The sequence below is a fragment of the Callorhinus ursinus genome, unplaced genomic scaffold (assembly GCF_003265705.2).
Source record: "Callorhinus ursinus isolate GAN/ISIS: 27379988/994484 unplaced genomic scaffold, GSC_fseal_2.0 scaffold3, whole genome shotgun sequence".
Taxonomy (NCBI): domain Eukaryota; kingdom Metazoa; phylum Chordata; class Mammalia; order Carnivora; family Otariidae; genus Callorhinus; species Callorhinus ursinus.
The window spans coordinates 2505027-2522578 of NW_027397065.1; the positions used below are offsets into that span (position 1 = coordinate 2505027).

At 37.4% G+C, this 17552-nt stretch overlaps 1 pseudogene; it reads left to right on the forward strand.

Moving 5' to 3' along the window:
* Positions 1–8001: 8001 nt before the first annotated feature.
* LOC112820532 (U2 spliceosomal RNA) lies at positions 8002–8203 on the forward strand (annotated as a pseudogene).
* Positions 8204–17552: the final 9349 nt, after the last annotated feature.

Consider the following 17552-nt stretch of genomic DNA (forward strand, 5'->3'; position numbering starts at 1 on the left):
GATTTTTGAATGTTAAACCAACCTATATTCATAGGATAAACTCTACTTTGTCATAATCTGTTATAATTTTTTAATGTGTTGGATTTGATTTCCTAAGATTTTGTTTAAATGTTTGCATCTATATTCATGAAGGATATTCAGCTCAAGTTTTGTTTATGTTTTCATAACATTGTTAGTTTTGGTTTCAGGGTAATGCTAGCTACATAAAATGATTTAGGTAACAGTTCATTCTCTTCAGTTTTCTGAGAGTTAATGTAAAATTGAGATTTTTTTTTTCTTACATGTTTGGTAGAATTCACCAGAGAAGACATTGTGTTTATAGTTTTCTTTGTATGAAGGTTTTTATATTGACTTTCTTAAGTAGATAGGGGTTATTCCCATTATATATATTTTTTTCTTCTTGAGTGAGCCTAGGTAGTCTGTTTCTCTCAAGGTATTTGTTCATTTCATATAAGTTGCCATATTTGCATGAAGTTGTTCATAATACTGCCTTTTTAAAAAATATGTAGAGAATCTTTAGTGATGTTATTCCTCTAATTTGTAATATTGGGAATTTTGTCTTTTTTTTCCTGATTCGTCTGACTACAAGTTTATTGGTTTTACTGATCCTTTCAAAGAACCAGTGATGGTTTCACTGGTATCTAAAATATCTAAATTTTGCATAGTTCATTCGACCTTGCAATGAACAGATTTAAATGTGGCCTTTAAAAACATAACCAGTTCTTTGGGCGCCTGGGTGGCTCAGTTGGTTAAGCGACTGCCTTCGGCTCAGGTCATGATCCTGGAGTCCAGGGATCGAGTCCCACATCGGGCTTCCTGCTCGGCAGGGAGTCTGCTTCTCCCTCTGACCCTCTTCCCTCTCGTGCTTTCTATCTCTCATTCTCTCTCTCTCTCAAATAAATAAATAAAATCTTAAAAAAAAATAAAAATAAAAACATAACCAGTTCTTCAAACTGTTTTATATTAGCTCTACTCTAAACATCCGTGACTTTGTCTTATGTTTTTGACCTGGCAGCTGACTACAGTTAGGTACCAGTAAGTCTAGCTAGTGGGAACCAGGCCTACTCCCTGTCTTGTACATGTTTCAGGAACTGTTCCCTCTTATCCTTACAGATGGGTCTGTCTCTGCCTTTGAGAAAGTTTCCATACATGCGTGCATGTGCTGATCTAAACTCTCCTGAATTTTCAAGAGGGACCTTCTGCAGATCTCCAGTGCTCTTTTTTTGTGCATCTGGCTTCCCTCCAGTAGTCTGTATTGAGAACTACACTCTCTTGGTTTCTTTAGGTCTGTCTCTCCACCTTAAAGAATCCACCAAGCTCCACCTGGTCTCCCCCACCCCATAGCACCATCTGGAAACGCAGTAAGCTGGGCAGTCATAACGATCACTTCATTTATTTTCCCATCCTAAGGGATCACTTTATTCTTTGCCTGATGCCCAGAGTCCTAAATCCATTGTCTCAAATATATTGTCTAGTGTTAGGATTGTTTCAGGAAGAGGGTACATCTGATTCCTATCTCTGCCTCTTCCAAGATGGTAGAAGTCCCTTAACAGTAATTTTGATTATATAATTTTTTTACCTCATTAAATCATTTAAAAAAGTTAATTGATTTGATTAAGATTGTGCTGCTAGTAAATAAAGCCTAGCTAGGAACAGCTAGACCTAGAATTCATGACCCAGTCTTCATGCCATTCAGTAGTCAATCTCCAACAAACTTCAGTTAGAAAATTTGCATGTAATCCTGTGTATGTTTGGGCACATAAGCACAAATATATGAATTTCTGACTCTTGATAACTTTCAAGTAATTCACACATATGCCAGTAAAAAATAGCGAGTACAAGTACAATAATACGAGTTTTGCAAAGACCTATTCCAGTCTGCATGCCTACAGTTACTTTAGCGTAAATTTACCATTACCTAGTGTGCTACGGAGCTAACAGATCTAATTTTACGGAGTTTTTCCAACACTAATCATACAAAGCTGTCAGCTGTCAGCTATATATTTATTTTGCATCAGGTATATCCTAGAAGGTGAAACTTATATGTCATAATTTCTATGCAGAAATAATGCTTAAATTAACACATAGGGAGATTTAATTTCATTTACATATTTTAACATTATGAGAAATTATATCTGCCAGATTTTGTTGGCAAAAACTATGTTGTAGACTGATTATTTTTAAAGTAGAATTGGCTCATTTTTGTTTGCTATTGGCAAATACATAATATTAATTGCTTCCATCTGGGAACAACCATTAGTGCTGAATGAAATGTATCATAGGAGAGTTTCTGGCAAGTGATTATATATATATATATATATATATATATATATATACATACATATATATACATATATATATATACACTCAAGAATATTTACTGAATGAATGCATACTTGCATGCTTCTTCAAGCCCCTGACCACACTTCATCTTCTTTTGTTTTTAAGTTTACAAACACTCAGTAGGTGCTTGTATTAAGTACCACAAAGATGAGTAAATTTTAGTTGCTACACTGGAGGAGCTGATGGTTTAGCATATAGCATTACCCAGAAGGTACATCCTATCCAGTACAAGGTGGTGTGTGCAGGGTTAATGGCATAAAAGAGTACAAAGAAAGTTCTATAAAGACTGGTCACCTCAAAATCAGGGAGCAGTCACCTCCACTCAGGAGGCATTGGGAAAAGAGATAAGGCAGTGGAGATGGATTTGGAAATATGGGTAATGTTTTGATAGGTGAAAAGAGGTATCAAGAAAATTCCAAGCAGAACAACAGGTGTACACATAGGCCTGCTTGGGTGATCAAAATGTTCCATTCAGGGGTGTGTGGGTGGCTCAGTCAGTTAAGCATCTGCCTTCAGCTCAGGTCATGATTCCAGGATCCTGGGATCGAGCCCCACATCGGGCTCCCTGCACGGCGGGGATCCTGCTTCTCCCTCTGCCCCCCTTCCCCCGCCATGCTCGCTCACTCTCTCAAATAAATAAAATCTATATAAAAAAATGTTTCATTTACTGGTGAACCCGGAAACTGCAGAAAGGTTTGAGGGATAAAGCTGGGGTGACAGGGGGATAAAGTGGTAGTTATATTGTTAACAGCCATGAAAAGGAGCAGGAGGAGTTTGTACTCGATGCCATTAGACAGTTGGAAGCCATTCATTTATTTTACTAGGGCTGTGCTGTATGATCAGAGTTGTGTGTATGAATCTAAACCAACACTTGAATGTAGGAAAGAAGTAGGCAGTGATAGGTGTATAAACCCAGCCAGAGCAGTAGCGAAATAATCCTGGGAATGAATAGCTGAGGTAGGAGATGGGAAAGACTGTAAAGACATCTCAGAGGCAAAATGCTAAACAATTTGGCAAACTGGTTAAATATGAGTTGTTAAAGTGAAAGAGAAGGAAGGGATTTGCTGCAGAGAAAGAATTTTACAAACAAGAAACCAGAGAATCCTGAACATGAAAATGAAGTGTGTGTGAGTGCATGGTAACCTGAATGTAAGCTGTGTCCTTAAGATCTGTACACTGAATGGCGGTCAGACACATTAAACCCACACAACAGGGTAAAGAAAGTTTTGAAAAGCGCTTCGTTTGGTAGGCTCCCTCCTCCCCGCCTCCTTTTTTTACAAAAACACATATATACTTGGAAGTCCTGAGCTTATATGGCTAGTGCAACAGGTGTACTATTAATGGAATCTGGGAATCCAAGGAGCCGGCCAATATGTTGATTATTTCCAAACGTTATCTCCTTCGACTCCTGAATGCACTTGGACCGCCAGCACATCTTTCTTCTTTTTCTGCTCCAAGAATAAATTTGTAGTCGAGCTGCCAGACACAAGATGCAGTGGCAGACGTTTATAGTAGAACTAATATAAGACAGTTTAAAGAACAGGTTTTGTTTTTAAAAGGCCACATTTAGGGCTATTCATTGCAAGGTCCAAATGAACTACGAATACGTAGACTTTTCCTGAATTAACATTGAGTTAGCAGAGATGTCTGATTACTGATGCTCATTTTTAAATTCCAATAATCACTTTCGTGTCTTATTTCTGAATTTTTTAATGCTGTATGGGAACCCCTTTTGTCTTTTAGAATTGTTTCTTTTTTCAAATGTTTCATGCCCTACCCAACCATCCCCATTTTCCACCACATGCAACTATTTTATCTTCACTTTTATTTTCAAAAAATATATATATCTTTCTTACTAGCACTCTTAATGTTCCCACTGAGTTTTCATATGATAGGATTTATATTCATAGAGCATGACAACAGCAAACACACTGTAGGTGAGCGAAGTAGCATGACAGACAACACTAGAAGCAATGCACATAACTGCTAATGCCCTCTGTTGTTTATGTGCTGAAATGAAACCACTTCGCTCTGCCTATAAAAGTCAGTAGGTTGAGAAGTTCATGAGTAAAGGAGATTTGTATATTATGTGGCCGCAGGCCTTCCGTCCCCTGAGTACATACTGGAAGTGAGTCTTTCTTTTGCTGCTGGTCAGCCATGACAGTGTAAACTGAAGGGACTGAGAACTTTTCTCTGCTAAGAGAAGAGGCAGCCTCAGGATGATGACTACTTCATTAATGTTTGAGCAATATCTGAACCCTCACATGAGAAAATCACAAGGAACATTCATGAAAGGATTCTTATTAGGGAACTTCTCAGTGAGAAAATGCACACAGCTCACAGCTCACCAGCCTCTCTTGTGGACTTTATTTGAGGAGATCTCAGGACTTGGGGACTTTTGCCAGGCACCAGTAGTAGGTGCCCTGTGACTGGGGGCGGGGATTTCTCATCTTACCAAGCCTGTGCTGGGACAAACTCCTACTGTCCTAATAGTTGTCCTACTCAGGGAAAGAAGCAGATATCTTAATACTCTCTTTGATTTTCATTCTTCTTTGTAAGTTCCTTTTACTCTTTTCCCCCACTTCTTAAGCTTTACTTTTCTTTAAAATTGCAGTGGTTCCTGATGTGCAAAGGAAGGGAGAGTTTAGAGGGAACTTCTGGGTCTTATAAGGCATCAGTTAGAAACCTAGAAATTAAATGACCACAACAAAAACAGGGAAATTGTGAGGCTGGAAATTGAACTCAAAATATATAGGAGAATAGTTTGCATGAATTTTTTTTTATCACTGATTAATTGTCCTTTGTTCTAGAAAGCAAAATTTTAGAAAGTTGCTTCTGCATTTTGAACAGTGGAAGTTGCGTTTTCCCAGTCCAGTAACATTGATGGTTTCAGAGAATTGGGTGATACTCAATATTTAGTCAGATTTCATTTTACCTATAAAGTTAAGTGGAAAATTGAGAAAATGCCTCTTTAAAAATTCAGATTTCTTGGGGCGCCTGGTTGGCTTTGTCGGTGGAACACAAGACTCTTGATGTCAGGGTTGTGAATTCAAGCCCCACGTTGGGTGTAGAGATGACTTAAAAATAAAGTCTTTAAAAAATAAATACTCAGATTGGTTAATATATAAAAAAGTGCGGGGCACTAGGAAACCTATGTAAAAATAAAAATCGGTCTAGATAAATATGGCTCATTTTCCTAAATCATATATGGGGTAATATTTGGGCAATAGATTGCCTATTGACAGTGCCTAACATCTTCAAACCAAAGAGCTTATGTGTGGTTGTGGCATTGTTTTGTGTTCATACTTGTATTGTTTTCTTAATTTTTAGAGTTAAGGGACTAGTAACCATATGTTCAAGATTTTATAGAACTGTCCTGAATTTAAAACAGGGATTCTGAACAGAGGGTGATTTTGACCTCCCCAGTCCCCTGCAGGGGACAATGTCTAGAAACACTTTTGCTTGTCATAATTTGGAAGATGGGGGTGGGTTGTTAATAGCATTTGTGGGTGGAGGCAAGAGAGCCTGGTAACTGTGCTATAATGTACAGGTCAGCTTTCCACAACAAAGAATTATCCAGCCCCAAATGTTAGTAAGACGCTAGTTGACAAATCCTGATTTAAAATATTCTATCTCACTGTCCTACTATATACTTATCAGCTCACACATTCTGATACTCCTAATTTGGAGTTCAATAAGTATTATCCAGTAATTTTACTCCATAGTGAGGTTCATTTAAATCGGATTTTGCAGTAAAAGTACTTAAAAATATACTCATCCTTACATGTAAAATTGCTGCCTAATATAAAACATAAATGTTTTTTTATTTCAACTCTGCATCAACATTTTAATACAGTTTGTGCAAGCTTATTATGCCAGTTATTCTTTGAAAACACATTTTAAACTGACAACAGAATGCTTCTGCAAACGCAGGTTGGAATACCAAGTTAATACCAGAATTATCATGGCAAGGAAATCTCAAAAACTTAAATCAAGAATTCCAGATTCTAAAACATGACTTTCTTTCAACATTTCATTTGCTCTGGCTTTCACAACTGTATGGAAGAGGTACTGACATTCTTAAACTTGGACTGAAGGTGAACTTCTTACCCAGTGGTTGCAGAATGACTGAACATACTGTTCCTCCTTTCCAGGCCCTCCTCCTTACAAAGGGTCCATTTTGGGTGTACGCGTACCTGGTGGTGGGAGTGCAGCTGGGACCTTTGAGTGGGTGTGAATAATCTTTCTGTGGGTTGAGTTGCACCCAAGAATAAAGTAAGACCTGAGCTTCAGAATGCAGCCTCTGTACTCTCTTCTAAAGACTTTCATTTATCTTTAGGTTAAATAACATTCTAGAATATGTAAGCAAAGTCCCCAAGGTACATGGTGTAGTAGTTAGAACAGATTGCATAAAAGCAAAGCTTGTATGAGGTATGTTGTATGCCCGGTGTTCTATGGACATTCCGGTATCATGTGCATTTTCAAAAAAAAAAAAAAATTGGGTGTTCCAGCAATAAGCTCATTTTTTTAGGGGCCATAAATGTTATGCATCTGGAAGTATAAAGGCAAATTCATATCAAACATAGCTGGTCTGTTAAAAGGTCAAGAGAATTACTATTCCTCTGGCTCCCCACCCACAACCCCTTTGGCCTTATAATCAAAGCTCACTGTGTATTGACATTTCAAAAATGAATGTGACAAAAATTTATTTCTTTACTCTCCTGAGTTTCTATTCTACAGGGAAAACTCATTGTCTAGGGTTTCTATCTTTTGATTCATGATACAACATTCACATTACAATCGTGTGTGCATTTTTTTCTATTTATTCAGTCAGTGAGGAAATTGAGATATATAACCTCAGAAATAGCAGATTCAGTATAAAATGCACTCAATCAAGGTTAAACTATTTCATTGTTATTTGTGGAGAACAAGGCACATGGTATCAAATTTCAAAATATGTGTATAAAATTGAAAATATAATGCATTTTTTTCATAAAACTGAAAATATATGGCTTTTCAGTTCTAGGTTATAATATTTTTGGAAATCACTTAAGATATTTTAAGAGCTTTAACAAAACCAAGCCTGACATAGTTGCCAGAATAAGCATAGTTTAAGTCTTACATATGATAAGTTTTGTTACTGACTTCCTTAGGAAAAATAGTTTTAAAATCAAACGCATTGTTTTTATGGTGTGAGAGAAAGAATCCTAAGGAGAGAAGAAGGTACTGAGGAGATAAGGGAGGATGACAGAAACAGAATTTCCAAGGTGCTGTATCCAGCATTTGTTCATTTCCTATTGTCAATTGTCAATACTTTTCAGGGAGCCTCTTCCCTTTTTATTTGTCCCCTTTTGGGGTTACAACTTTCTTTCTGGCCTGACAAATTAACAAACACATACCTGAAACAAACTTCTCTATATTTATTCCTCCCCTATTTCATTTCAAGTATTTAAATATTTAGTGCAAGACACTGCATTAGGCCTTGTGGGGATAGCAGATATGTGGGCCATGTACTTGTTCCAAAGAGAACTCAGCACATCTGCAAAACTGGCTGACTAGCAATTAGAAAGGAGCTAAAAGATAGATCTCCCTTACAATCCCATCTTCACCAGCACACTGCCCTCTCTTTTTAGCTTGACTTTATATTTCCACCATGAGATTGCTTCTCGGCCTTTTGGCTAAGATCAAGTGTAGTATATTTCCACTATGAGAATCCCTATTATTCAGGGTTGCAAATTTCCCGAAGCCTAGATAGCTGTTTAGCAAATGTCAGGTGTTTTTTGGTACATGTCAGAGAGTTAGGGGTAGGTACTGATTTTCTGCTACCATCTCTATGAACTAATGACCAGATGGCTAGTTACAATAAAAACAAATCTGAAGCCAAAGTCTGCCAAAGTTACCTGCATTTATTCATGAGCTGTCGCTAAAACTGTCAGACTGTTCTTGTAGCTGGGGGAATGTCAGACTTATCCTTAAACCCTCTGACTAGCATGATACATGGAAAGTTCAGGGGTGTCTGCATGGTTTAGTTGGTTAAGCATCTCCCTTTGGCTCAGGTCATGATCCCGAGGTCCTGGGATTGAGCCCTGTGTCGGGCTCCCTGCTCAGCAGGGAACCTGCTTCTCCTTCTGTCTCTAACCCCTGTTCATGCTCTCTCTCTCAAATAAATCTCTCAAAAAAAGGAAAGTTCACTTTGAGGAGGATGCAATGATACTTTTTTTTATTGTTAAGATATAGTGAAAATATAATCATGTTAGTTTGTTGAGTTTTGATGGTCTTATATACCCATGTAACCACTATCCCAAATAAGATGCAGGATATTTTCATTCCCTGTTTCCCAGAAAATAACCTGATGGTGTTTTCCAATCAAATCCCCCACCCCCCAACAACTGCCTGGTTTCTATCTCCATAAATTAGTTTGCCTGAATTTAGATTTCACGGATGCAACTATATTCTTTATTTTCATTTAAATTCTATTAACCAACATATAGAACATCATTAGTTTCAGATGTAGAGTTCAGTAATTCATCAGTTGCATATAACATATCACGTGCCCTCCATTGTGTCCATCACCCAGTTACCCTATCCCCTGACCCGCCTCCCTTCCAGCAACTCTCATAGTTAAAAGTCTCTTATGGTTTGTCTCCCTCTCTGATTTCTTCCCATTCCCTCTTTCCCTCCCTTCCTCTATGCAGCTGTATTCTAAAGCAAGTTTGTAGTTGAATCTGGACAGACTCCCTGTGAAGTAAAGGGATGCATGGCTGGATGGGGCTGGGTTCTTAATCTTCTTCCATCATGTCAGGGAAGTGGGTCTGTAAAGTCCTTCTAACCAACTACATATCTTAATTATCTTAAACATCATGAAAGAAGAATTATTTCTTACATTCATTATGCTACTTAACAAACCCTCTGGCACTGATTTCAGTAACAATATCTGAGGCAGCTATCTTGGGGAGTGCATTAAATTTGTCAAACCCACCTCACATATCAGAGGTGGGATTGACAGAGAAAATTGTCTTCTGAAGATCTTGCTCCCTTAAATGTACAGCTCAATAGACTTGGCTCATCACCATAGCAGGGTTTATTGGTTCTTCTATTTCCTATGATTCTTTGTAGTATTAACCTTCATCATGGCACATATAAACTGAATTTACCACAGAATGTGCTATATCTTTCCTGGCATGTAGATTTTTTCCTCAGAGATTGGATCTTAGACATCTCTGTGTTTTCCATGTAAATCACTGTACCCTCCAGCACAGAGTGCTAAATAAATATTTGTTGCTATGATATATGGATGTATGGATGGATAGATGAATAGTTAAAATACTTATATATTATCTGGGGCTTTTTCAAAGAGTAGTTTATCAAGAATTCACAACATCATCTAGTTGTTATCTAGCTGAAATTCCATGGATAGATGAATAGTTAAAATACTCATATATTATCTGGGGCTTTTTCAAAGAGTAGTTTATCAAGAATTCACGACATCATCTAGTTGTTATCTAGCTGAAATTCCACGTTCAGTGAAAAGAGGGGATTTCAACTACAAATGCTCTCTGGCTGGGTGGGCCAGAATGATGCCGTCCGCTTAGGAAATATACCTCCCTAGGGAGCTAAGAAGGGATGGATGATGGTGAAGTCTATGAAAGGAGATTTGTCTTCCCTGATTTTACCCAGGGTAAAAAGACATTGCTTCCTTGCTATGATCATTTTCCTTATTTCCTCCCTTAATTTTTATATGAGGTTTATTATATTATAAGGAGGATGTAGGAGGTTAATTAACTCAGTGAATCACCTAGAATTCATTGCCAAATTTGAGATGACTGGCTTAGAAAGAAAATATTCCTAGAAAGTAGTGATTTGGATAGCCATGACCATCTTTTTCCTAGCCATGACTTTCACTTTCTGAAATGATAGCTAAAGCCTTCCTCTGAATAAAAGGGCTTCTGTATTGCCATAGTTTACTAAAAAACAAAACACACACAAAAAAACCTGTGTCAATTTTATTTGCTTCATGCTGCATCAGAAAACATTAAAATCCTCAGTATCTATTTCAAGTTATCAATTAATTGATTCTAACTTGGTGAAATAAAAATTAATTTTTTCGTAGTTTCACAGGTAGGACATGTGCTCTGTAACTAGAGAGGGAATTTTTATTGCCTAATGGATTCTTAGCACTAATTAGGGTTATACAATTATAGTTCAATGAACTAAAAAGCCTCATGAGAAAAATAGTACACTAATTGGGGTTTTAGATATGAAAAGGATAAATGCCTTTATCCAAAGAACACCAGTCTTTTGCCTCTCCTTCTAACTCAGGAACACTCCATTTCTAGCTATATCCTCCTTCTGTGCCTCATCTTTCAATCTCATGACTCCCTCCTTCTGCCCTGGTCTCCTCTGAGCTATTTTCAACCCAGAAGCCAGAGTGATTCTATTAAACTGCAAATCAAATTATGTCATTCCCTTGCTGAAAACCTCCTAGTGACTTTCCATCTCACCCAGCCCTAAAGCCTATCACTATCACTATCGTTATATCCACGGCTGTAAGAAAACCTGAACTTGCTCTAGAACAAGAGACTATATTTTTCAAGTTTCTTCACTGTATAAACATCCTTGAGAAAATAGCCCAGAACAAAGGCAATCAGTACCTCTGATCACAATATAGGTGGAAGTGTGAGAGACCCATGGAGAATTGTTTCTCAGCAGTTATGTACTTTGTCTTGTTTGTTGTCTCTCTCTCCCACTACCTTTTAAACTCCATGAAATAGGGATGAATGTTTGTCTTCTCTGCCCTCCACCAGTCTATCTCCAGCACCTAGAAGAATACCTAATAATAGATATGTAACATATACTTGCTAACCCCCTTCAGAAGTTACAAAAGAAGGGGGCTGATAGAACCATCCCTAGCTCAATGATATGAGCATAAGGCAGGCTTCTACTTCAGCTAAAGATATTTGGCTACCAATTCTGTCTCCTGCTTAGGGCACTGTCAGACTCAATGGTAGGTACTTAGCAATTATTTGTTGAATGAATATATGTAAGACTTTCTATAAAGAATTGGTGTATGTGATTACAGAGGCTGAGAAGTCCAAGATCTCCAGTCAGCAAGCTGGAGAGCCAGGAGGGCTTATGATGTAAGTTCTAGTGCAAGTTCAAGGGCCTAAGAACCACAGGAGCTGGTAGTATAAGTTTCTTCTTGAGTCTGAAGGCCGGAAAAGACCAATGTCCCAACTCAAACACAGAAAGAATTCTCTCTTACTCAGCCTTTTATTCTATTCAAGGCTTCAACAGATTATCCTTCCCAGTGTGGGTGGGCCTCAGCCAATCTGTGCTCAGGTTGCTTAGAGCAGAAAGTGAGGGGCAAAGGGCAGGAGATGGGGTAGTTAGTAGGATTGTAAGTGTGGCCAAGAAGAAATAGGGTGAAGAGAGACTGGAATGGGCAGGGAAAATACTGTGGGGGTCCCCTTCCTGGCCTGAAAGATATGGAAGACTACTGTGGTATCTATTGGAAACTTTTGTATTCTTTCCTTCTCCTAACCTGGGGAGAGCCCTGAGAGGCGTGAGACTTCCTCTCTTAGTTTGTTCTTCACTTATCCTGGGAGATTTCGACTTGAGCCCCATCTCTCTCTAACCAGCTACCACTGTCTTTGTGACCAAGTTCCTTAAGCTAGGTGGGGAAGGGGGACCAGGGTTACTGTACGGGTGAGGGTGCAAACTAAATTAGCCCAAGGGTATAATTAGGATTCTCTCTTAAGTACTTGGTCCTAAATATATCATACAAAAGGACAAAGTTTTAGGTTTAGAAGTTAAAACCATATTTGGAAAAAAAACCCTCATCTTATCCAGAAATACCCAAAAACAGTGTGTTAACCAAATACCTGGTTTTGGAGCACTGTGGGGAGCATGTTCAACTGAGTGTGAAGAAGAATGGACAAAAGCCCAGGCCCAGTCAAGTTGACAGATAAAATGAACCATCACAATCACCTTAGTCCCACCAATTCTTAATGGGTACTAAAAAGTAAATGACACTGTTCTAAGGATCTGATGTGTTCAGACCACTCTGTTCAGTGTGTCTTTTCCATACACAAAGATTAGATGATCAAAGGTGACAGAGGATTAGTCCTCCTTGGCAGATGATGGTTGTTGATGAACAAGGTCATGCTAAACTAACTAAAAATAAAGAATTTAGAAACCCTATTGGAAACAAAACAATTATCTTTTTTTTTTTTTTTTTTTTTTTTTTTTTAGTAATCTCTACATCTCTACAATCTCTACAAAACGGTGGGCTCAAACTCACAACCCCAACCAAGATCAAGAGTCACATGCTCCTCAGACTGAGCCAGCCAGGCATGCCAGAACGATTATCTTTAAAAGGGGCTATAAAGATAATTTTGATGTTTCATCACCCATGGATTTGACATAGTGACAGGAACCGCACTGTACACTGAAAAACAAAATCTCCTTTATTGGAAGGCTTGAGGTAATGAGATGCCAAAACAGGTAAGTTCTGTTAAGTTGGGAGAGAAATAAAGGAGATTGCACAGAATAGAAGCATTGTGGAATGCGTGTCTGAGTGTGGAGAAGTAAGGACAAAGGCAGTAGGGACCACGTATGTGGCAAGTAACCCTGCTTAGGCATTATCCAGCTGTCTCCTATCTAGTCATATAACAAGTTATGAAATATCCTCTCTTTCCAACATCTTTTTTATCATGGTTGAATGAAAAATTTAAATTTCCAGTTATCTCAATCATGGAACTGAATCTTATTTTACTACTGTTGGACTTAACAAATGTAGACTATTAGGTTTAAGATCCTCATAACTAGTTATTTTGAAGAAAGTGCTATTTAATGTCTGATTCTTGGGGCACCTAGGTGGTTCAGTTGGTTACATGTCTGCCTTTGATGCAAGTCATGATCCTGGGTCCTGGGACTGAGTCCTGCTTCGGGATCCCTGCTTGGTGGGGAGCCTGCTTTTCCCTCTCTCCCTTCCCCATTCCTTATTCATGCTCTCTCAAATAGATGAATGAAATCTTTAAAAAAACAAATTTATTGATTTACTTCCCATAGGTAGTGCCAAATAAGAGTGAAGCTCTAAGCAAATTATTTGACCTATTTAATTTTTAGTGTTTTACAGATAAATTTATGGCTTTATGTATATATGTATTTTTAAAAATAACTTTAAGAATTACAGTCATTATCCAGGTTTCTTCTAATATGAAGTTTTAAAAAGTTTGTTGCTTTTTCATTCTGAAAGAATCAGAATTTCACATGTTGAAAATTGACCAAGGTTATTTTTCTTTTTGGAAAAAAAAATGGCTTTGATTCATGGAAATCTCACAAGTCTTCAATTCATTCAAAGCTTTAGCTTCCCTTTCGGTAACTTACTCATTACTTCCTGAGAGTGGCCAGTCTCTTAGGCAGAAATGACTAGATTTCTAGAAATGGTGTCTCAGTGAGTCATCACTTTGGCCTGAAAATCCCATTTCCAGGGTATAACGTCTTGGATAGTGGCACACCCACTATGAGACATGTGTTAGCAGAACTGAAGCATTTATGCATTAAAAATGTTTTTTTTCCCTTAAGTTCTTGGACATAAAACAGAAATTTATGTTTGGGGTCATTCAGTGAATGTGGTCATGTACTGTGAGAGAAAGAGAGCTACACAACTACAAACCAGCAGCGTTACAGGGCTTGGTTCTCTGGGGGGGAATGATCTAAGCTTGGAGGGAAGACCAGAGTTCAGGACTCACCATACTAGGGATCAGAAAATCCCAAGAGCCAGCTGGGCGGATTACAAGTCTCTGTTTTTTTCTTAGGTTTATTTCTGGTTTCATTGTGGTTTTATTGTTGCTGTTGTTTCTACAATGGACATTATTTTTTTCATTTCTTCTAATTGATACTGTTGTATAGGAACCTTAATAATTTTGATGTTGACCTTGTATCCTGCACACCTTGCGAAATCTTCTATTTGTGAAAATCCCACAACACGTAGGTAGGCAATACATAGAATTTTGTTTCTTCATTTCCAATATGTTGCGTTGGCTAAAATTTACAATCCGCTAGAGGAATTATCTACATTTGTTTTCTAAGTGTGTTTTTTTTTTCAAATCACAATGTTGAATTTTATGAAATTTTTTTCTGCATTTATTATTATGATCAAGTGTTTTTCCCTGATAGCTACTTAATAGTTTTCTATTATTTAACTCTTCCTGTATTCCCAGGATAGATGGAATTAGATCATGATGTGTTATTTTACATACCATTTTATTCCTAAATAATACTTCATTATCTAATATTTTGGCACTGATATTTATGTTAGATTGCTGCCTAAATTTGATTTGGTTTTAAAATGTGCTTTATATCTGTAGGTGTCTTTTTTCATTTTGAATAATGTTTGTGTTTTGTTTTATTGATTAGTCTTCTCTTTTACCTTTTTTCAGGAAATCAGGTTTTGATTTCATTGGTTATTTTTTTGTTTCTTTGTTTTCTACTTACACCTGCTCCTAACTTTATTTTCGTGCTTCAACTTTCTTCAGATTTATTTATTTTTTTATTTTTCCTGGTTTCTTCAGTTAAAAGCTTAACTCATTTAGCTTTGTTTTTTAAAACTGTTTTTAAAAAGTAAAGTAAGTTTATTTTATTTCCATTCTTAGAACACCAATGCTTCTGTTCTATAAATTTTGCTCCATAGTACTTTCAATTGTCATTTGCTTCTAAGAGTTTCATCATTTCCATCATAGCTTCCTTTAGTAATCCCATGAATGAGCTACCTAGGAGCACATTTTAAGGTTTTAGTGCATGTGTGTGTTTTCATACATGTTTACTCTTTCCTAGTTAATATGCTTGCATTGTGGGTTAAAAGCAAAGTCTGTATGATGTTAATTATTTCAGATATTTTGCGACATCCTCTGTTCAAGTTTCTGTCTCTGTTGTTTCTACTTAGTCTCAAAATCCAGAAGGAGGTCTTATAATTATGGTTTTACTGGAGGACATAGAAAATCTGGCTACTAATCCTACAGGTCTCTCAATTTACCTGATCTAACAGTATCTATATTCATTGCCTTCATAAATCTGCGACTCTATAGAGACAGTAGCCCTAAGAAATGTTGAGAGCAGTTTGTGTTGTTGTTTTTTAGTGTGTTTCATGAGAGGGCAACTCCCTTCCTGGCTATAGTTTTAAGCAGTGGCCCCTGACTCACCTGGACTGCTTTTGGCTCCCTGCTCACAGGGACTTAGCTCTTGGCCCCTGCTTCCCGACTCACAGCTCAGATGACCAGTGGGTTTGGGACCCATTCAGCGTCTTGAGTTTTCTTTCTGTTTCTGATTCAAGAGAAGTTTTATTTCATCTTTGATCCTGTTATGCCATTTTGGTTTTTCTTTCCTATATTTTATTCCTATGTGTTGAGATCAGAGTGCATCCAAGCATAAACTTTTTGGACTCTAGTGACTTAAATGCTTTTATCTTTAAAAAATTTGGAATTTTTTTGTACATGGCATGAGATGAATATCAAACTATTTTTTCTCTCACCAAGATGGAATAAAAGTATCTCATTTATGCAGCGATAAATCAGGCTGTCCTACGGGATTTAAAATACCACTAATTGGTGGACTCTGGTTGACACTGATTTGGAACTCAGAAGTATTTTACTTTTGGAATTAAAATAATTTTGAAAGGGGCACAGTCTTTTTCCTATCATCTTAAAACCTATTTCACTCACTTGTGTAACTTGCCAGGCCTGAAAAGCATCAGGTATGCAAATTACAATGTAAAATCCAAGTCCTTCAAGTTTCAAGCTCATGGATGCCTTTAGTTTTGACTCATTAGAAGGATTTTTCAAAAATGTACTTTGCAAAATATCTTTTCTTCTGATTTTGCTTGTGTATAGCATAACTCTCTTCAGATAGCAAATGGAATATCTGCAGAGGAAATGGTTAATGTCTAGTCTAAGATTTGGCAGTAAATATTTAGAGCAATAAGTGGTTTTTTTCAAGATCACTGAACCTTTCTTGGCCTTAACTTCCCCATTAGTTACAATGAAAGAAATGGATTATCTGACCTTTGAGATTCATGTGGGAACATGGCTGTGTCTGTATCCTGGATCTGAATAAATAAAGTAATAAGTGGCACTTGGAGAAACTACCATATGATGTGTAACTAGGTGTGATGCTGTGTCTAATCCTGTTTGTTTAAAATTCATAAAAAACCATTAGTGAGTTGGAAGACAGAGTGAAGAACCCATTAATTGCATGGGCAAATGATGCTATAGAAGGAGATGTTACAAATGTGGGGAGAATAGAAATGATAGGTGTGGTATCCATGCCCAAGAGAGAGTAAAGCACTTGCTGAATGATGTGCACATTATGTTTGTTATTCTAGCAAGAATTTTTCTTAATGAGCCAGAGTCTCCCATTGTTTAAATTGTCCCCTTAAGTCTTTCAAGCACTGGAGTAACAAAACTGCTTTTGATGTTACCCTGATATCCCAAATGTTACACTTCTCAAAGTGTAGTTTAGGCAGTTGAGAAGATCTGACTCAATTTAATGTTCAGTTTTATGTACCAGGGATCTTTTGCATGATATCTTGTTTTCTCCCTGGAGGGTTATATTAATTGCAATAGGAACACCGAAGTAGTACTACACACTTAGCATTATTTATCTCAGCATTAGGCACACTAAGGACCTATTTAGCTGGTGGGAGCTTCAGACACATTTTCAGTTTCTAAAGAAATCAAGTTTTATACCCAATCCTTTGCATTTCTTAGCAAGCCTCTCTGTAGCCTTAATGAGCTATTCACTTTCTCACAGGAACACTGAGTATTAATAACAAACTATCCATATTGCCCAAAGAGACCAATGTTTTGTCGACTTCGAGTCTTCTAATTTTTCAGATTCGCTGACTGGGGCATAATTTTGGTTACTTATTCTTTCATATGTTCTGTTGCTGCTGCTACGGTTGTTGACCATCAAAGCAATTTCATAACTTTGACATGGATACTACTTTCCTGAACCCTGAAATGTTTATTTCAGTACATATACTCACAGTTGCTGTAGCTCAAGTTCAAGACTAATATATTGTAATGTTATCAAATATTTGTCCTTCCCGTTTCTTTCTCTTTCCCAGGTTTTGTTCTAAGTTTGACTGACTCGAACTCAAGTCACCCCCTGGGACTCTTTGTGTAATCTTGTCCTTTGCCCCCACTGAAAGA